The sequence below is a fragment of the Coccinella septempunctata genome, chromosome 6 (assembly GCF_907165205.1).
Source record: "Coccinella septempunctata chromosome 6, icCocSept1.1, whole genome shotgun sequence".
NCBI lineage: Eukaryota > Metazoa > Arthropoda > Insecta > Coleoptera > Coccinellidae > Coccinella > Coccinella septempunctata.
In genome coordinates, this window is record NC_058194.1 from 2001852 (window position 1) to 2024737 (window position 22886).

The window sequence follows — 22886 nt, forward strand, 5'->3', positions numbered from 1 at the left end:
TGAGGATCTTGACAGAATGTCCAAATTAAAATCTCCCACCAAAATGAAATTAGCCCTCTCAAGCGTACACCGATCCAGAATCGTTCTAAGTTTTTCTAAGAACAGATCCACATCAGCTGAAGGTTGGGAATTTGGCCTGTAAATGCATATAATCAGTATCTTACAATTATCCAAACAGATCTGTACAGCAGAACACTCAATGACACCAGATATACTTAACAGGTTGTCCGACAGAACAATTCAGCTGTTCCCTAACGTAGATTGCACATCCACCATGTCTCCCTCTTATACGGCAAAAACTTGAAACCAACTTGTAGTCGACCAGTTTGTATGCTGGAAGTTCTTCCTTGCACTTCCAGTGTTCTGTAATAGCTATAATGTCTGAATTTTCTTCATGAGATGAAAGCTGTAGGCTATTCATAGCTGTGCCCAGCGACTGAACATTTTGTAGTATGAGGCTGAGATATTTGGTTAATTTCCGGTCGTGATGTTTTTAAGATCTTCGCTTCAGTGGTTGTGGTTCTTGCTTCTCTATTTTTCTGAAAAAACATCTTGTCAAATGTGAACTCTCTCAGTGCAACGCCCTGAGGCCAAAAAGATTCATTGAAAACTGTTTCAAAGGACTCTTCGGTTGGTAAACCCACACTGAAAGCTCAATTGGGTCCCAGGCAATTTAGTTTCCTTACAATGATCTGCACATTTATATTAGACTCCTTCAAGAATTCTTGAACATCCTCTTCCGTAACTCCCTTACCAGCGATCTTCCCCACATATATCCATATTCGACGAATTGCTCCTCTTATAGGCATATTTTTATCGATGATTTTTGTTCCATAACAAGATTTCCTAGAAGATTTTGAATTTTTGATTGCTTTTCTCCTTTCAACTGTGGTCCATTCATCAGCAGGAAGTTCATTGTTTTCAGTTGGTTTGTTTATTTCCGTACTCTCAGACAATGTCATCTGTTTGGGAATTCCGTGATCCTCGGGAACATATGATGACTGTGCTAACGGACGCTTATCTTCCGTGTTTGTGGAATTACCATATGATTTATCTCCTGATGTTGTACGTTTCTTATCTTTCTTAATGTTGTTGGAATTTTTCACCTCATGGATATTGGTTTTTGTGGTGATCTCGATTGAATTTTATTCTTACTTTTACATTGTTCCAAAAGCGACTTCAGATACAGATTCTCGAGTTTGAGAAGTTCTTGCATCGTTGACTTGGAAATCTTCATTAGTCGATTTTTGTACGTAAACCTCAGGCTGACAGGTGGTTGTTTTCCGGCTCGCAGCAAGGACCAGGCACGAAGGGTGAAAAATACCCTCACATTTCGTGCACTTGACAAACTCCTTGACTTTGCGATTGCAATGAAAACAGACTTTATCTTTAATTTCATTGTTGTCTTGAGAGATCGCGAAACGAATATGAATAACATTATGAATAATTAATGAATTGAATTTTATTAATTAACTGTTCCTAATAAAGAAATCTTAATTATTAAGCCTTGCATTTCTCTCAGTGCAGGAAGAAACAAAACTGGTATAGCAGTTTTCCAATTACCTCTTTGGCTGGCCACTTTGACTTCTTCAGAGAAATGCCTATCACAAACAAAATATAATTTGCGTATTTGTTTATTGCCTTGTCTTCTAACTGCAACACCATAAGAGTTTTCTCAACACTCCACCTATTTGTCAGAATGAGGTAAATATAATTCATTCCTGAATTTCACAGGAGGATAATCGTCCTTGAATTCCTTAACAACTTCTCTCGCCTCATTCATTCCCAGACCTTCCTAATCAACTTGAACAGTTTGATTGAATATCCAGCATGTCTCATTATTTAAATCAATCCTTCATGCCATACTATGTGGAATGCTCTGGCGTGAGTCTCAGCAATTGCTGTTCTGTTGAGTGATCTCTTCTGAATCCGAATTGCTCTGCTGGAATGAGATTCAGATTTTCAGTTTCTTCTGTAAGCCTTTTGGCGATTACTCTTTCTACCACTTTTCCTAGGGCGGACAATAAACTTATCGGCCTGTAGTTTTGGGGGAATTTTTTATCTTTGCCTGGTTTGTTGAACACTATGACTTCTGCAGTTTTCCACTTTTTCGGATAGTGTTCAGTCTTCATTATACCGTTCGCAATATTTGTGAGTGCAGCTATACCTTTTCTAGGTAATTTCTTCAACATAGCATTCGTTATTTTATCACTTATCACGGGAGCTTTCCTATTTTTCAAGCTTCTGATTATCTCCTTTATTTCAAATGGAGAGGTTGGTTTTTCTATTTTGTCGTCTACTGGTGGTTCATCCATTTCTTCTTCGTTGTTCTCGACTAGTTCTTCCAGATCATCATTACATATCTTCATCAGGTCTGTAATTTATTGTCGATTCTCGTTCGATCGAGTCCGCCAGTGCTTCTGCTTTATCGATATTCGTATATGCCATTCCTCTTTCTCCGTGCAGAGGTGGTATTTTAGTCTTTTCTCTTCTCAGACATTTTTGCATTTTCTATGCAGAATGATCGATAGTATTTAGTTCTTGAACTCTTTTGTTCCATCTATTTGTTCTCATGTCCTTCAGGGCATTTTTAGAACTTGGCTGTGTCGGTTTAGATTCTTCTTTTTTATATCTGTTTTGTTGAGCCTGTATGTTTTTCTTAGTCGCTGATTTTTCCTGATGAGATATTCGATTTCTCTGGGTGTATCACCGTATGGATGTGTCGGTGCTGGTCTGGTTATTTTCTTTGTGCTCTTTTTGTAGGCATCTAGTATATTCTTTTCTAGTTTATCAACTGCACTTTCAAGGTCTTCCGATGTGTTGATTGTTGGTATTTCTGTTACCTCTGCTTGTATCAGATCGCTATATATCGTACCAATCGGTGTATTCTCTTGTTTGCATTAGTTTTCTTCCTGGCCCTTCTCCTATTGTTAATTCGATGGGATTGTGATTAGAGGTTCCGTCCCACAAGGTCTCTATCGAGAATTCTCTAGTGATATTTTTCATAATTGCGATATCAATTATATCTGGTAATCCATTTCCAAATGCTAGGTACGTTGGTTCTTCAGGTCAAATAACGATAGCTTCATGTTTTTCAGCGAAATCTTTCAGTTTTCTGCCATTTCTGTTTTCCATCCTGCTGTTCCATTCTGGAGATTTGCAATTAAAATATCCGATGCAGATTTTCGGGTTTGTTTCATCTAGTAAGTTGTTAATCTCTTCTTCCAATGAGTTTTATTTGCGCGTCTTTTATATGCCGATGTGATTTCGACTCTTTGTCGATTCATTTCAGCAACAATCGTCACTGTTTCCATTTGTGACTCGTCAGATCTTCCTTTAAAATAGTGTTTCAGATCTCATCTAACCAGTAAGGCAACACCTCCAGTGTTTGCGATTCTGTCACATCTATATATCTCATAATTCATGATGTTCAATCGCGTATTTGGTTGTATTCTTGTTTCTTGTAAGGCTATAATATCAGGTTTTCTCTCTGATATTATTTCTTCTATCTCGGATTTTCGAGTTCTGACCCCGTTTATGCTCCAGGAGACTATTTTAAGGGAATTCGTCCTAGTTGTTTGTTCCACTATTTCAGTTTACTGAACATTCCTTGGAATTTTTTCTCCATCTCTCTTTCAATTTTCAACATGATTTTGTTGAAAATTTTTTCCGTGTCTAAATCGTCGGTGGATTCAGAGACATTTTTGTGTTCTTTTGTTTTGGTGATAGGTTTTGCTTGGGGCGAGTTCTGTTGTTCCTTCTTCTGTACTGGTTTAGGTACTTCTTTTTTCTTGTCGTCTACTTTGGAGAGGGTGGGCTTCTTTTTCTCCTGGACTTTTTGAGGAAATGTGCTCTGCGGAGCCGATTTCTGGCATGTTTTCCCCTTGCTTGTCACCAATTTGAATTCTTTACATCCTTTGTAGCTTGCTGGATGGCCTTCTTCGCCGCACAGAACGCATGTGACATTTCTCTCCTCACCTTTTCTGGTAAGTTCGCAATCTTTTGTGCAATGATTGCCCATACATTTGACGCATCTGTATGGAAAAGAGCACTTGTTTTGGGCATGTCCGTACCTCTGGCATCTTAAGCATTGGCTTGGATTTTCTGCCCTTCTTTTTGATTCCACTACAATGCAGAAATTGTAGAGGGGTCTTATTTCGAAAATCTCCTTTCTCTGAGTTTTGACCAGGTATAAGGGTGTGAGCTTACGCTTACGTATGAATAAAGAAACGGTAATTGAAGTCTATTCTTCAATTTTTTTCAATACAAGTCTATTCTATACAATTAATCAGTATTCTTTCAAAAACTACTGATTAAAGGTCAAATCAATTATTTTACACTTTTCATGTTCTAAGCCTAAATAATCCTAATCTACTAACAAAATTCAAATCAAAGAAATACAGTTTCTTTACATCTCCCCCTCTAAGGAAGAAAATTTTAACATTGTTTAAGAACCTAAGAAAAACTTTCCTTTAGCAGCTATAACAACTGTGGATGATGTACCATGTTTATCTAAAGTGAGGGTATCCATTTCATTCCATGCCAGAGTTCCCATCTACAATCTTCCCGCTTTAGCACGCATCCTGTGTAAGAGAACACTCAGCTCTTCTGAAAGGGCAGCAACCAATTGTGGTATTGTTTTAGCAGACACTGTTTTTCCTGTAGACTCGCCCATCTGGGAAAGGAAATCTTCTGAAAAATGTTGTATTCTGAAGCCACTAAATACTGGTGCACTGCAAATTTGTGTATAACTAGAGCTGTAAAAATCTGTTTGATTTGCTGAGCAAAGCTTGGAGTAAGCAGATAATTTGACAGGAGCGAAGAGGACCACTTGTCCAGACATTGAAAACATTGTCCTAGCTCTTCACTTCTATTCCAGTTGGCCAAGTTAGTTATTTGTTCAAGAATCGATAAGTCTTCTTTGTAGGAACTAAATATAGTATGGAATAGGATTTGTGCAGCTTGAAGGTCCACAATATTTCCCTCCATAGCCCAATGCATATCTGATATGATTTTGTAGAGACATTAAAATGTTGTAGTAATTTATCCCCTGCAACATATTTCTGTCCAAAACTTTGGAACTTTCATATACTCTCACTAAAGTGTTTAAAGAGAAAAACATTCGATGTGCTTGTCTTGCGGTCACTACCATCGCTATGTCTGCCACTATTTTTACTAATGAACATATTTCACCTGCTCTTCTCCCTTTAGTAGCGTCGAGCACTTCGTCAATGTAGGGAATATGGGCTAGAGCTCTTTTTGCAGCTTTTGTCCATTTTAATCGATACTTCTCATCAGCTTTTATGTGACATAACAAAGCTGTCATTGGACCCATGATCTGCGCCATGCAGCTTCTCTTTTCAGGAAGAAATGTGCTACCCTCTAGAAGGATATGGTGTCTCCCATTTAAACCGTATTTAGATACAGGCGTCTGTTTAACAGTGCCCTTCTCTTTCTCGATTGGCATGTTTGAATGTCCTAGCCTTAATTCGTGGAGCCTCAAAGCGTTTGCAACAAAGCTTTTTGGTTTTATTGGATGTCATTCTGGACACCTCGGCGTCATGGATTTCTTGGACTTTGAGATGTTCCTGTAGTCGTCCACAGTCGAGGCTACGATCTTAATTCCGTCTTTTACGACGGTTGTTCTGTTGTAGCTGAATTTCTTCATGTAGAGAGCTTTTGAGATCTCTACCCAATCGGCTGTACCCATCGTCGTGATGGGTGGAATTTTGTCTTTTTAAGGTAACTCGGTTGCTTTTTTTGCGGTCTCTCCGTCTGAAGATGAACTTTCTTTACGCGCGCGTTTTGTGGGCGGCGCGTTCTAGGTTTTTACAACTTGAGTTGCAAAATTTTTCTTCTTTACCGCTTCTGGGGCTACTTCCTGTTTGGATGAATTTTTGGGGATCGCTACCGGCTTTGCAATTTCTGCAGATGTGGGGGATTTCGGTACCGTAATCTGTTTTGCAATTTCATCTTAACTAGGGGATTGAGGGGCTTTGTTTTTATTGACCTCCTCTCTCAAGAGAAGTATCTCCCCGACCAACTGAGCCACGGTTTCAGTTAGTTTATTTATTTGAGCCTTCAACTGCCCATTCTCTGCTTTGAGCCTTACAAGCTGCTCTGCTTCTCCATCGCTGAAGTCTATAGGCTTAACTTCGCCTCATGATTGTATTCATAGAGTACAAAATAAAGGCCCTTTATTATTATTATTATTATAAGTCTTCGGTGTCCGTAGCTTCCATGTAGGAGCTCTCATTTTCTGAGACCTCCGACATGGCTTTTTGTCGCTATTAAACTATATGAAGTATTTCTGACTAAAAATGAAATATTTGAAATCCTGATATCGATTGAAATTTATTCTGGGAGGATTCTGCATTGTTGACAATTGATGTCAAACAAAAAGCCACAATTCAGAAGATTTTCAAAAATAGATTTTTCGTCTGATGAAGGAGTCTGATATAGACTCCGGAACGTTACAACTTAGAATTATAATTTCAACGTTATTCATTTTCAGTTCATTATCAGGCAACAATTTATTCTAGTTAATTTGCTCCTGACAAATTAATGCAAGAATTTACGCAGGAGCAAATCGTTGATTTCATTTTTAATTGATTTTGTTTCAGAGATTGGGAGTGAAAACCCTAAAAAGTTTATGAAGAAATTTGAAATCCTCACTACGATATTACTATAGAGCTAAGTTATATATTTTCTATACTATCAGAAAAATTAATCGACTCACCAGTGATATCCGTGGAACCATCGATCAATGATCTGGACTCAGACACTGAATACACTGAATTTGAACGAATTTCCGCTCTATAACACATACACATATAGAACTTACAAAAACTTCGGAAGTTTCGTAGACGCAATCAAAAAATCCCTAGCTTCGCTAGTGTACACTTTCACTTCTACTTTCTCTTCCACATTCACTTTTATAGCACTCTGAAATGCGTCTGAACTGGTCGAAGTCTCACTCGAAACTGAAATCAAAATTCTTCAATATACTATGATATATATGTAAGATTATGAATCGAGTTTCTTGAAGCAAAACACCAATTGATTAATCTGAAAACAATGATCTTTTATTATTTACAAGTTCCAGCAAATTCAGTAAAATCAACAAACCTGAAAACAATGAATCGACAATTAAATGCCTATGCTTCACTATCTTCTTCGATAAACTTCTTAGTCAATTATAATATTTTTGGAATTTAACAACTCACAAACTGAAAGTTAATGTCAAAATTAAATTAATTCTCATGGCTATCCAGTCACGTACACAAGCTTTTTTATTTATTTATTTTTTTATTTATTTATTTACCAAAGGGAATACTAACGGGTATTTCAACCCAACAAGAGAACTCACAAGTCAAAAAAAAGTAATCATACAATGCATAGCACATCAAGCAAGAAAACGTTTCAATTTGCATACATTACAATATAAGAACCTAAAAAGAGAACAAAGTTCAACAACAAAATCAATCCAAATTTATGCGGTAAATATATATATTCTAATTAATTTTTCACTTAAAAACTAAATACACACGCATAAATACATGTATGAACATATGTAACCAAATAAAAGAAATGCAACTAAGAAATGGAACGTGCAGCTAACCCATGCCTCAAACAGCGCTTGAAACGAATAAAAGATACGTTGAAAACATCGACATCGAGGGACTCAGTGTTGAAACCATTCATCAATCTACATAGAGGCGAATTCTGCGTGACATTTAATCTGCGAAAAGGCACGGCAAACATTTCCCTTGATCTGAGCCTTCTCTCAGGGACCCTCAACCCAATTGAGCCAAGAATAGATGGAACCGAAAAAATATTATTCAAAATTTTATATAGCAGACACATGTCGTTTATTTTCCTACGATTTTCCAAAATAATCAAATTGTATTTCAATTGGGCCTCTGAATAGTCATGATTTAAAATTCCGAAATTGTTCCGGAAAGCCAAAAACCTCAGCAATTTATGTTGTACACTCTCCAACCGCTTCACGTGACACTTATAATGAGGGTTCCAAATTGTTGATGCAAAATTTAATTTTGAAAATACAAATGGGTAGTATATCGTCAGTATGGTTTTATTTCTTTTGAATAATTTACAATGTCGAAGAGCAAATCCGAGCATCTTATTTGACGACGAAAGAATACTATCGATATGCTCGTTAAAATTCAGTTTTGAGTCTAGAATAACTCCCAAATCGCGCACCGAGGAAACCTGGCGAAGGTGAAACTGTTCAATTGAATAATGGAAATTCATTGTCTTTATGTTCCGAGTGAAGGTGATCTGCAGGCATTTATCCAAATTAATGAAGAGAAAATTATTCTTGCAATAATCGGAAAACCTATTTACATCCTCCTGCAACAGAAAACAGTCCCGGATTGTCCTTATCCTCAAATTTATCTTGAGATCATCAGCATAAATGAGAAACCTAGCATGGTGGAAACAGGAGGAAATGTCATTCAAATAAACAATGAAGAGCAGCGGACCCAAGTGGGAACCCTGAGGAACTCCAGACGGATTCGAGAAAATCCTCGACCTTCTTCCATTGACGCAAACAAACTATGATCTGTTCAAAACATACGATTTAATCCATCTCAACAAAACTCCACAGATACCCACCTCAGCAAGTCGTCTGAGAAGTACCGAATGATTTATTTTATCGAACGCTTTTTTCAAATCGGTATAAATGGCGTCTATCTGGTATCGACATCCGATCCTCTCGTGGAGGTAATCCAAAAATGTCAGCAAGTTGATCTCCAGGTTTCGTCCCCTCACAAAGCCATGTTGATTTTCAATAATAAGATCTTTCACGTGATATGAAATGAATTTACAAACAAGCGACTCAAAGATCTTGGGAATGGTCGACAAAATAGCGATAGGTCGATAGTTTTGGATTAGGTCCTTTCGGCCGTCCTTATGAACGGGAACGATCTTAGAGAGCTTCCAGCAATGAGGAAAAACTCCACTCTGGAGGGACCGATTGAAGATAATGGCAAGTGGCAACGACAATGAGTCGCAGCAATTCCTCAGCAATATAGGTGGAATCTCATCCGGACCTGGACCCTTGTTTTGATTTAAAGTTCGTAAGGCCTCCGTTACACTCTCCTCAGAAATAGTAACCTCATGCAAATAATTACTGTTGTATTTATTATCGACAATGTCTAGATTTTCATCCGAACCAAAGACAGGCTCAAACACAGAGCTGAAAAAGTCAGCAAAAAGGTTGGAAATCTCTTCAGGTGAGGAGGCCTCAACATCGCCTCTCATCATAACAGATGGAAACTTGCTATGGCATTTTCTATGAGAAACAAACTTAAAAAATCTGTTTGAGTCATGTGGTAGTTCCTGCTCTATCGTATCCAAATAGCGATAAAAATCTCTCGAAATCAACCTTTTCGATAGAGCCCTGGAATGCCTGAACTGGTCATAATCTAAAGTAAGCATATGCAAACTACGGCCCGCCGTTTGACCGCCTGATAAGGAAAAGCAATGTCACCTAATAGTTGTCTCAAAGCGTAAGTTGCGTACTGTTTATTATCATCTTAAAATGTTGAAGATTATACATCGAAGACGACAAATTAGCTGGAAACGTATTAGGTGGAAGAAGGACTGATGAATGGGGGCTTCATAGCTGCTGAAGTGAACCAAGTCCATGCAGCCTAGTTTTGGGATACATGACTTAGGTTAGAATATAAGCATATGCTTACATTCACTTTACACAAATCTGAAGAAGTCACTTTTGAATTAATTGGTGATAAACAACTTCTATGTCAGGCCAATCCACTCTTAGAAGCGCAGCATTCAAAGCCTGGTAATCGCCCCTCCTGAAATTAAATCCCGAACATCTAGATTTTCTCAAATAGCGGTGTGCGTTAACGTCCAATAAAAACTCTACTGACGGATGGTGATTATCTTCACCAACAAGAGGAGCATCACATCTCCTTACATTATTCACTCTCATCTTGTCACATAAAATCAAATCTAAAATTTTATTATTAAAATTACGTATACTATTGAATTGCTTAAGATTTGAAAAATTTAAAGTATCAATGAAAAATGCATATTTGTTGTCAACATCTGTGGTATAAAGTACATTATTCGATATATCGTTCACCCACTCCGAGGACGAACAATTAAAGTCACCACACACCAGTAATAAGTCTTGATCCCGAATTTTCGTCCTGTTGGATTCCAGCTTGCCGGAAAAAGCTGCACGTGCCTCATCGTCGCCCGGATCTTACATATATGTATAAGGTTAATCCTCCAATTCTTGGTTTGGAATGAATTGAATAAAATAAACTCCGAATGGTTGCTCTGTGAATAAAGTTTATAGTATTTATCGAAGGTCTATCCAGGCTAGAGGTAAACTTCAAAGCGGAATGGTCAGAAATATGGTATTCAATCACCTGAGTTTGTCCCACAAGGGTGGTAATCACATTGTCCAAACACGATCCTGCAGAAGGGCGAGTAGGCCGCCGATTAGAGAACTTTAAGTTGAAACTCTCCAGCAATGACATGAACTCAACAACATCTGAGGATCTTGACAGAATGTCCAAATTAAAATCTCCCACCAAAATGAAATTAGCCCTCTCAAGCGTACACCGATCCAGAATCGTTCTAAGTTTTTCTAAGAACAGATCCACATCAGCTGAAGGTTGGGAATTTGGCCTGTAAATGCATATAATCAGTATCTTACAATTATCCAAACAGATCTGTACAGCAGAACACTCAATGACACCAGATATACTTAACAGGTTGTCCGACAGAACAATTCAGCTGTTCCCTAACGTAGATTGCACATCCACCATGTCTCCCTCTTATACGGCAAAAACTTGAAACCAACTTGTAGTCGACCAGTTTGTATGCTGGAAGTTCTTCCTTGCACTTCCAGTGTTCTGTAATAGCTATAATGTCTGAATTTTCTTCATGAGATGAAAGCTGTAGGCTATTCATAGCTGTGCCCAGCGACTGAACATTTTGTAGTATGAGGCTGAGATATTTGGTTAATTTCCGGTCGTGATGTTTTTAAGATCTTCGCTTCAGTGGTTGTGGTTCTTGCTTCTCTATTTTTCTGAAAAAACATCTTGTCAAATGTGAACTCTCTCAGTGCAACGCCCTGAGGCCAAAAAGATTCATTGAAAACTGTTTCAAAGGACTCTTCGGTTGGTAAACCCACACTGAAAGCTCAATTGGGTCCCAGGCAATTTAGTTTCCTTACAATGATCTGCACATTTATATTAGACTCCTTCAAGAATTCTTGAACATCCTCTTCCGTAACTCCCTTACCAGCGATCTTCCCCACATATATCCATATTCGACGAATTGCTCCTCTTATAGGCATATTTTTATCGATGATTTTTGTTCCATAACAAGATTTCCTAGAAGATTTTGAATTTTTGATTGCTTTTCTCCTTTCAACTGTGGTCCATTCATCAGCAGGAAGTTCATTGTTTTCAGTTGGTTTGTTTATTTCCGTACTCTCAGACAATGTCATCTGTTTGGGAATTCCGTGATCCTCGGGAACATATGATGACTGTGCTAACGGACGCTTATCTTCCGTGTTTGTGGAATTACCATATGATTTATCTCCTGATGTTGTACGTTTCTTATCTTTCTTAATGTTGTTGGAATTTTTCACCTCATGGATATTGGTTTTTGTGGTGATCTCGATTGAATTTTATTCTTACTTTTACATTGTTCCAAAAGCGACTTCAGATACAGATTCTCGAGTTTGAGAAGTTCTTGCATCGTTGACTTGGAAATCTTCATTAGTCGATTTTTGTACGTAAACCTCAGGCTGACAGGTGGTTGTTTTCCGGCTCGCAGCAAGGACCAGGCACGAAGGGTGAAAAATACCCTCACATTTCGTGCACTTGACAAACTCCTTGACTTTGCGATTGCAATGAAAACAGACTTTATCTTTAATTTCATTGTTGTCTTGAGAGATCGCGAAACGAATATGAATAACATTATGAATAATTAATGAATTGAATTTTATTAATTAACTGTTCCTAATAAAGAAATCTTAATTATTAAGCCTTGCATTTCTCTCAGTGCAGGAAGAAACAAAACTGGTATAGCAGTTTTCCAATTACCTCTTTGGCTGGCCACTTTGACTTCTTCAGAGAAATGCCTATCACAAACAAAATATAATTTGCGTATTTGTTTATTGCCTTGTCTTCTAACTGCAACACCATAAGAGTTTTCTCAACACTCCACCTATTTGTCAGAATGAGGTAAATATAATTCATTCCTGAATTTCACAGGAGGATAATCGTCCTTGAATTCCTTAACAACTTCTCTCGCCTCATTCATTCCCAGACCTTCCTAATCAACTTGAACAGTTTGATTGAATATCCAGCATGTCTCATTATTTAAATCAATCCTTCATGCCATACTATGTGGAATGCTCTGGCGTGAGTCTCAGCAATTGCTGTTCTGTTGAGTGATCTCTTCTGAATCCGAATTGCTCTGCTGGAATGAGATTCAGATTTTCAGTTTCTTCTGTAAGCCTTTTGGCGATTACTCTTTCTACCACTTTTCCTAGGGCGGACAATAAACTTATCGGCCTGTAGTTTTGGGGGAATTTTTTATCTTTGCCTGGTTTGTTGAACACTATGACTTCTGCAGTTTTCCACTTTTTCGGATAGTGTTCAGTCCTCATTATACCGTTCGCAATATTTGTGAGTGCAGCTATACCTTTTCTAGGTAATTTCTTCAACATAGCATTCGTTATTTTATCACTTATCACGGGAGCTTTCCTATTTTTCAAGCTTCTGATTATCTCCTTTATTTCAAATGGAGAGGTTGGTTTTTCTATTTTGTCGTCTACTGGTGGTTCATCCATTTCTTCTTCGTTGTTCTCGACTAGTTCTTCCAGATCATCATTACATATCTTCATCAGGTCTGTAATTTATTGTCGATTCTCGTTCGATCGAGTCCGCCAGTGCTTCTGCTTTATCGATATTCGTATATGCCATTCCTCTTTCTCCGTGCAGAGGTGGTATTTTAGTCTTTTCTCTTCTCAGACATTTTTGCATTTTCTATGCAGAATGATCGATAGTATTTAGTTCTTGAACTCTTTTGTTCCATCTATTTGTTCTCATGTCCTTCAGGGCATTTTTAGAACTTGGCTGTGTCGGTTTAGATTCTTCTTTTTTATATCTGTTTTGTTGAGCCTGTATGTTTTTCTTAGTCGCTGATTTTTCCTGATGAGATATTCGATTTCTCTGGGTGTATCACCGTATGGATGTGTCGGTGCTGGTCTGGTTATTTTCTTTGTGCTCTTTTTGTAGGCATCTAGTATATTCTTTTCTAGTTTATCAACTGCACTTTCAAGGTCTTCCGATGTGTTGATTGTTGGTATTTCTGTTACCTCTGCTTGTATCAGATCGCTATATATCGTACCAATCGGTGTATTCTCTTGTTTGCATTAGTTTTCTTCCTGGCCCTTCTCCTATTGTTAATTCGATGGGATTGTGATTAGAGGTTCCGTCCCACAAGGTCTCTATCGAGAATTCTCTAGTGATATTTTTCATAATTGCGATATCAATTATATCTGGTAATCCATTTCCAAATGCTAGGTACGTTGGTTCTTCAGGTCAAATAACGATAGCTTCATGTTTTTCAGCGAAATCTTTCAGTTTTCTGCCATTTCTGTTTTCCATCCTGCTGTTCCATTCTGGAGATTTGCAATTAAAATATCCGATGCAGATTTTCGGGTTTGTTTCATCTAGTAAGTTGTTAATCTCTTCTTCCAATGAGTTTTATTTGCGCGTCTTTTATATGCCGATGTGATTTCGACTCTTTGTCGATTCATTTCAGCAACAATCGTCACTGTTTCCATTTGTGACTCGTCAGATCTTCCTTTAAAATAATGTTTCAGATCTCATCTAACCAGTAAGGCAACACCTCCAGTGTTTGCGATTCTGTCACATCTATATATCTCATAATTCATGATGTTCAATCGCGTATTTGGTTGTATTCTTGTTTCTTGTAAGGCTATAAAATCAGGTTTTCTCTCTGATATTATTTCTTCTATCTCGGATTTTCGAGTTCTGACCCCGTTTATGCGCCAGGAGACTATTTTAAGGGAATTCGTCCTAGTTGTTTGTTCCACTATTTCAGTTTACTGAACATTCCTTGGAATTTTTTCTCCATCTCTCTTTCAATTTTCAACATGATTTTGTTGAAAATTTTTTCCGTGTCTAAATCGTCGGTGGATTCAGAGACTTTTTTGTGTTCTTTTGTTTTGATGATAGGTTTTGCTTGGGGCGTGTTCTGTTGTTCCTTCTTCTGTACTGGTTTAGGTACTTCTTTTTTCTTGTCGTCTACTTTGGAGAGGGTGGGCTTCTTTTTCTCCTGGACTTTTTGAGGAAATGTGCTCTGCGGAGCCGATTTCTGGCATGTTTTCCTCTTGCTTGTCACCAATTTGAATTCGCTACATCCTTTGTAGCTTGCTGGATGGCCTTCTTCGCCGCACAGAACGCATGTGACATTTCTCTCCTCACCTTTTCTGGTAAGTTCGCAATCTTTTGTGCAATGATTGCCCAAACATTTGACGCATCTGTATGGAAAAGAGCACTTGTTTTGGGCATGTCCGTACCTCTGGCATCTTAAGCATTGGCTTGGATTTTCTGCCCTTCTTTTTGATTCCACTACAATGCAGAAATTGTAGAGGCGTCTTATTTCAAAAATCTTTTTTTGACCAGGTATAAGGGTGTGAGCTTACGCTTACGTATGAATAAAGAAACGATAATTGAAGTCTATTCTTCAATTTTTTTCAATACAAGTCTATTCTATACAATTAATCAGTATTCTTTCAAAAACTACTGATTAAAGGTCAAATCAATTATTTTACACTTTTCATGTTCTAAGCCTAAATAATCCTAATCTACTAACAAAATTCAAATCAAAGAAATACAGTTTCTTAACATCTCCCCCTCTAAGGAAGAAAATTTTAACATTGTTTAAGAACCTAAGAAAATTTTTCCTTTAGCAGCTATAACAACTGTGGATGATGTACCATGTTTATCTAAAGTGAGGGTATCCATTTCATTCCATGCCAGAGTTCCCATCTACAATCTTCCCCCTTTAGCACGCATCCTGTCTAAGAGAACACTCAGCTCTTCTGAAAGGGCAGCAACCAATTGTGGTATTGTTTTAGCAGACACTGTTTTTCCTATAGACTCGCCCATCTGGGAAAGGAAATCTTCTGAAAAATGTTGTATTCTGAAGCCACTAAATACTGGTGCACTGCAAATTTGTGTATAACTAGAGCTGAAAAAATCTGTTTGATTTGCTGAGCAAAGCCTGGAGTAAGCAGATAATTTGACAGGAGCGAAGAGGACCACTTGTCCAGACATTGAAAACATTGTCCTAGCTCTTCACTTCTATTCCAGTTGGCCAAGTTAGTTATTTGTTCAAGAATCGATAAGTCTTCTTTGTAGGAACTAAATATAGTATGGAATAGGATTTGTGCAGCTTGAATGTCCACAATATTTCCCTCCATAGCCCAATGCATATCTGATATGATTTTGTAGAGACATTAAAATGTTGTAGTAATTTATCCCCTGCAACATATTTCTGTCCAAAACTTTGGACTTTTGGAAAAAACATCTTGTCAAATGTGAACTCTCTCAGTGCAACGCTCTGAGGCCAAAAAGATTCATTGAAAACTGTTTCAAAGGACTCTTCGGTTGGTAAACCCACACTGAAAGCTTTTTTTCATTTAATAGACGATTATTTTCCATCAGAATTTTATTCTTATTTTTACATTCTTCCAAAAGCGACTTCAGATACAGATTCTCGAGTTTGAGTAGTTCTTTCATCGTTTACTTGGAAATCTTCATTAGTCGATTTTTGTACGTGAACCTCAGGCTGACACAGGTGGTTGTTTTCAGGCTCGCAGCAAGGACCAGGCACGAAGGGTGAAAAATACCCTCACATTTCGTGCACTTGACAAACTCCTTGACTTTGCGATTGCAATGAAAATTTCATTGTTGTCTTGAGAGATCGCGAAACGAATATGAATAACATTATGAATAATTAACGAATTTTATTAATTATCAATAAAACAGTTCCTAATAAAGAAATCTTAATTATTAAGGCCTTGCATTTCTCTCAGTGCAGGAAGAAACAAAACTGGTGTTATGTCCTATAGCTCAGGTAAACTGTTGAGAAAAATGGACTGTATAATTTTGCGATTTGAAGCTGGAGCGAAAGCGAAATATGTGTATGAAATAACCAAATTCATATACAAACAATGCGGTCAACAATGATGACTTAGCAAGAAAACAGCGAACTGCGATAGCTTGAGGGCTCTGCTCCAGATCCCAGCTCTTCACAGGGGCCGTTTGCGGCTGGATATTTGCTCCAGCTTCTTATTCTAATGCGGTGTTGAACACAATCAAAAGGCGATGCGGAATTTCCATTCAAATATGCGGGTGAAATCAATGCGTGGCAAATCCAAAACCAATCCAATATTGCGTAATTTTGTATAGAAATCTGGTCACAGCGAGAATCTCTCAATTCAATCAACAATCCAATGCGTCAAATCAATCAATTCTCATCAATGTGTGTAAAGCGAATGGTTCTTCACATATGCGAAGCCACCAGTGTTGACATATATTGGCGCGAAATTTAAAAATTTAGCGATCGCTTCAGCTTCAAATTTATGTTCTTATAAAAGGACCGAACATTCTCCGGGCCGCGAAAAAATGGCAAAACGCTAGTTGAGCAACGGTACATAAAATTGGTTTGAAAGTCTAAAGCGATGAGTACAAATAGCGTGTCTAGTGACATGAAACAAATTAGCGAGATATTTAATAAAGGGGGATAAAAGGGGATAAAAAGGGGGGAAATATTAGGCGGTAAGTGCCCTTTCAAATAGGTAGTGGGCACAATGTAACGAATAACGATTGGCCTCTTTAAGAAACCGTTGTTAGTTTTAACAGAAGCAATTCGACTACTTCCATCATATGAATTGGATAGTGACGCAATCCTTCCAATTGCCATTTGACATTGCCATTTGACATTGCCATTTGACATTGCCATTTGACATTGCCCATTGACAGGGAGGAAATCTTTCGTCCTTGATGAGGACCAAATCTCCAACCTTTGGGGGATTTTTATCAGAGTCCAACCATTTTGAACGCTGTTGCAGGGTATGTAAGTATTCACGATGCCAACGTTTCCAGAAATCTTGTTGAATGCGTTGAATAGTTTGTCATCGACTGAGGCGATTTAAGGGAAGTTGGGTGATGTCTGAGTGGGGTAAGGCAGTGAGTGGTTCGAGGGTAAGAAAATGTCCAGGTGACAGGGCGGACACGTCTTCTGGGTCCGAAAACATCGCTTCGAGGGGCCTGGAGTTCAAAATTGATTCAATCAAACACAAGATGGTGTAAAATTCCTCGTAAGTTAAGATTTGACTACCTATAACACGATTCAAATGGGACTTCGCAGACTTGACTCCTGCCTCCCACAGACCTCCCATGTGTGGAGCTGAAGGAGGATTGAAGTGCCATTTGACTTGTTCACGTTCAGCGGAGTTTTTCATATACTTTGTCAACTCACGGTTTGCACCAACAAAATCGGTGCCAAAGTCAGAGTATAAGTCGCTCACTTTACCCCGTCGAGCGATAAAGCGCTCTAGCGCAGATAAAAAGGTTTCTGTCGAAAGATCTGTTGCCAATTCTAAATGCAACGCCTTCGTGGCGAAACACACAAACAAACAAACGTAAGCCTTCGTGGTTTTAACACCTCGATGACGATTCAGAGTTATGGAGTATGAATCTGCGAAATCCACTCCGCTATGGCTGAACGGCTTTACCTGAGAAACCCGCGACGAAGGAAGAGACCCCATAGGGGGTTGAAAGTGGTGGGGTTTGGTTTTGAAGCATACCAAACACTTATTCAGTAATGAAGATATGGCGCCCCTTGCACCAAGAATCCAAAACCTCTGTGCTATTAGGAAACGAAGAGTGCGTAGACCAGCGTGCAAATATTTTTGATGGTACAATTCAATGATTAGAGATGTCAAGCGACTTTTTTTGGGCAATAGTAAGGGATGTCTGGATTCAAACGAGAGACAGGACAAATCGATTCTTCCCCAATTCGCAATAAACCCCTTTCTTCTTTAGAGACATTTAATTTTCTGAAATGTCTCGGGAATGACTTTCTTTCAAGTTCCGAAGAGAAACCGTGTTGTCGAGTGACTTCGACCAGTCGAAGCAATGCTTCATCCAACTCAGCAAGCGACAGATGGTCAAAGCGTTTCGCACCTTTATTCTTAGCGTTATTTATGAAGCGAAGGACATATCCCAAAATCCTTTGAACTTTTGTTAAGGAGGAAAAGTCCTCGAGCAAAATCATTATCATATTCGGAGGAGGTCCTCTCGAAATATTCGAACAAAAATTATCAACTTCACGATGAGCGGTCGAATGAAAATCGACATTCAAAATAGGGCAATAAAGCGACACAGGCAATTTTTGTGGTCCATCAAACCACATCGATTGAGAGGAAAATTCTGAAGGCAGCAAGCCTCTAGAACCAGAATCCGCGGGATTATGTTGTGACTCTATGTAATGCCAGGAGGCACTGGGTATTTTCTCTTGGATATGGGCCACCCTATTTGGAAACAAAGGTCGGCCAACGATGAGGAGACCCCTTGATCCAATATAATGTGATTCTAGAATCGGTGAAGGCGTATATTTTCCGAAACTCTATCGAGTTATGGAAAGTTGTCAAGCAAAATGAGAGCAAATTCGATAGTAGCACAGCACCGCAAAGTTCAAGACGTGGAATGTTGATACGCTTGAGCGGGGACACTTTGGTTTAAGCGCATAAGAATTTATTAATGGTAAAATCATTTTCAACTGTTTAGAGTATATACGTTACTGCACAGTAGCCCCTTTCTGACGCGTCGCAAAATCCTAACAATTCATAAAAACTGGCAGTAGGTGAGGTGAGTTTTCGTGGAATAGTGATAGAGGACAAAATTGAAATGTCAGAACGGAACTGGTCCCAGATCCTGGCGATGTCCGCAGGAAGCTTATTATCCCATCCGACTCCTGAGGTCCAAACCCTTTGAAGCAAATGCTTAAGGAGAAATGTCACAGGTGCTAGGAATCCAATAGGGTCGTATATGTGTGCTATTTGAGAGAGAAGGTGGCGCTTTGTAGAACCCTTTGAGGGTTAACACTGAAGAAAGAAAATTCGTCATGTCGATCAAATGACATTGGATCAATTGAAAGATGTGATTTCGGTATGCCCTTCAGTATTTATTTATTTATTTATTTATTAATTTATTTATTTATTTATAGATTAGGAATACACACAGGTGATTTTCACACCCAAAAAGGTATCCACAATGTAACTTATAAAGTGCATTATAAACATAGAATTACTTCAAGAATACAATTAATCTGTATACAAGAAAAACATTTCTATTTAGAGCTATATTTAAATATGGAAAAAAAACAAAAAAATTTAATTACAAAACCCATCATTTCCGCCCATGGACACCATCAAGTGGCGAGAATAAAAAATACAAATAAATGAAATCTAAAACTCCCCGAATAAAGCAACGAAACTAGTGTTGATTGAAATATTCCTCCAACATTTTACTCTTAACCGTTCTAGAACTGTCGAAAAATATGTCACATATCTCCCCGAGCCTGGAAGCGTTCCCCTGCATTCTATAAAGAGGAGAATTTTGAGCAGCCACGGTGTTTCTTCTAGGGAGGTAAAATAATTGATGCTTCCTATAGGAAACACGGGGGGTATAAAAAACGACATCTTCAAGAAGAAATCCCGGCTCCAACGAGCCACCCAAAAGTTTCTGAAGCATCAACACATCAGTCACAACTCTTCGGCACTCCAAACTAACCACGTTAAAATATTTCTGTCTGATAGCATAGTTCTCGGGGTCACCTCTATGAGTCTCAAGCCCAAACTTGAAACCAAGATATCGAAGGAATTTTTTTTGGATATTTTCAAGTCTCATATTATGTACACAATTATGCGGATTCCATACAGAGGTTGCAGAATTTAATCTGCTGTAAATAAAAGCGTAATAAATAGCTAATAATGCTTCTTTATTTTTGAATTCTCCGTATTGTCTTGTGATAATATCCAAGCGTTTTATTACTGATGTTGACAACCGATTCTATGTGCTGACGGAATGAAAGTTTCGAGTCAAGAATAATTCCCAAGTCTCGTAGTTCCAGAGTTCTAGGAATAGTTACATCTTCAATTGAATAATTGAAGTAAATCGGTTGCTTACTTCTCGTGAAAAACACTACTGCGCATTTAGAAATATTAATGACTAGTCCTTTACTTCTGCAGTACTCACTAAAACTTGATAACTCCTCCTGCATTGCAATGCAATCCTCTATGGTGCGAACGACGATGAATATTTTTAAATCATTCGCGAAAAGCAGAATTGTGCATCTTGTAAAACAGCTCTTAACCCCATTAATGAAAATCAAGAAGAGTAACGGACCCAAATGTGACCCCTGAGGTACACCCGATGTCGCATCAAAGGACTCAGAACAGAAACCCTGAGTGGCAACGAACTGCCTCCGACCCCCCAAATAAGATGAGAACCACCCCAACAGGACACCATGAACGCCGACCGCACTCAGCTCAGAGAGAAGGCCAGATATGCCAACCTTGTCGAAAGCCTTGCTGAAATCCGTGTACACAGTATCAACCTGTTCTCGCCTATCAAGCTTATTGTTTAAATACTCAACAAAAGTCAACAAATTAGTCTCAACCGATCTCCCCTTAAAAAATCCGAATTGTTCAGGAATGATCTTGGTTTTCACCAAATGAAAAATATGAGGATAAATCATGGATTCAAAGATCTTTTCGAACACACAAAGTTTACTGATCGGCCTATAGTTACGAACTAACTCCCTGTCGCCACCCTTATGAATCGGAACTATAGAAGCTATTTTCCAATATGTTGGAAAAACACCAGAAGCAAGTGATCTGTTGAAAATTATTGTAAGAGGAAATTTCAAGAATTCACTGCACTTTCTAACAAAAAAAGGGGGAATTAAATCAGGTCCTGGACCTTTATATATATTCAGACTCTGGAGAGCGCACCCGACCTCATGATAACTTAACTGAAGGGAACCCAGATGGTATTGGTTGGCCTCACTAACCCTATTCTCGTGGCACATATCATCCTGTCCTATGGTATAAACACTCTTGAAGTAATCGGCAAAAAGCTCACTGACACCCTCACCTGTATCAGCACTCCGGTCGTCCAGAGGCATCCTTCTTGGAAGCTCACGATTATTATTTTTAGTTGAAATAAATTTAAAAAACTTCTTTGGGTTCGATTTCAACTCATCCTGCACCAACAGAGAGTACCTATAATAATCGGCCTTTATTAATTGTTTTGACCTAGAACGCAATCTCTTGAATTCAAAAAAGTCACCCATATTACGAAATTTTTTCCATTTAGAATGATATTTGTTTTTCCGCTTTACAACCTTAGAACTTAAAAAAATAGTTCGGAAAGTTTTTATTTTTCACCTTGAAAATAACACTCTGGTCTATAACCTCATTCAGCACCCCATAGAAAACATCCAAATTCTTATTTACATCCATATCATCTAACAGTTCTGTCCATGGAAAACTACATAAAGTTTCATTAATTTCAATATAGGGAGTATTCCTGAAGTCATAATAACCAGGCTTGACAACACCCAAATATCTAAAGCGGTCTATGCTGAACAAAAATTCAATGGCCGGATGATGGAGATCCTCCAATACAAGAGGGTCATCACAGTGTCTCAAATTATTTACTCTTCGACAGTTCGACAGAACTAAATCTAAAATCCTATCATTAACATTGCGCACGAAATTAAATTGCATACACTCAGAGAAAGAAAAAGAATCAATTAAATGCATGAAACGCGTTTCAACATCTTGAGGATTTAAAAAAGAATGAGAATCATCCCAAGACCAACATATGCCGGGACAATTAAAATCGCCGAGCAGAAGTACAATATGTTTCTCTAGTTTTAATTTTAAATTATTAACTAAATTATCGGCAAACAATCCGATAGCATTCATGTCCCCCGGAGGAACATATACACAACACATGAAAATTTTACAATTGTTTATCTCTATCTGAATCCACACATCTTCAGCGTCAGTTTGAAAATCTCGAAGCAGGGCCGGACTGAGACCATTCCTCACGGCAATGAAAACACCACCGCCACTAGTTTTAGAGCTACCCGTTGTAGATCTATCACGACGAAAAACTGAATACTCACTTGTGTCAACTAATTCGGAATCCAAAACACACTCACTCAGTCAAGACTCCGTAATGAAAACGATATCGTAGTTTGAAGCCATTATACTTGTTCTGAAATCAGTAAGTTTCATCCGAAAACCTCGGACATTTTGGTAATACACCGAGAGAGCCATCCTAGACGCCAAACACCACCAGATGTAATCAGTGAAAGAATTACAATTTTTTCAGGTCGTCTTTGCAGCTGATTTGAACAATTTTTGACTTTTCGTCTCTACGAACCAGAATATTAGAATTCTGAATCCACACAAATTTATATTGCTTCTCCCTTGCCAGAATACGGACATCTTTATACAGTATCTTTCTCCCAAGTATTAGGTGTTCGCTCACGAATAAACGCGGCGATACTCCATCGACGCTCAAACCTGGCCTGGTTTGTCCACTCGACAATCTCTTCGCCTTGTAAGCCGCCAGAAAATTATCTCTGTTGGCTTTTGATATGAATCCAACCACGATGTTCTTTGGTTTGTTAGGTAAGGAAGTAGGAACACTGGTAACATAATCAAGAGCCGATGGAAGGAATATTTGAAGAAAATT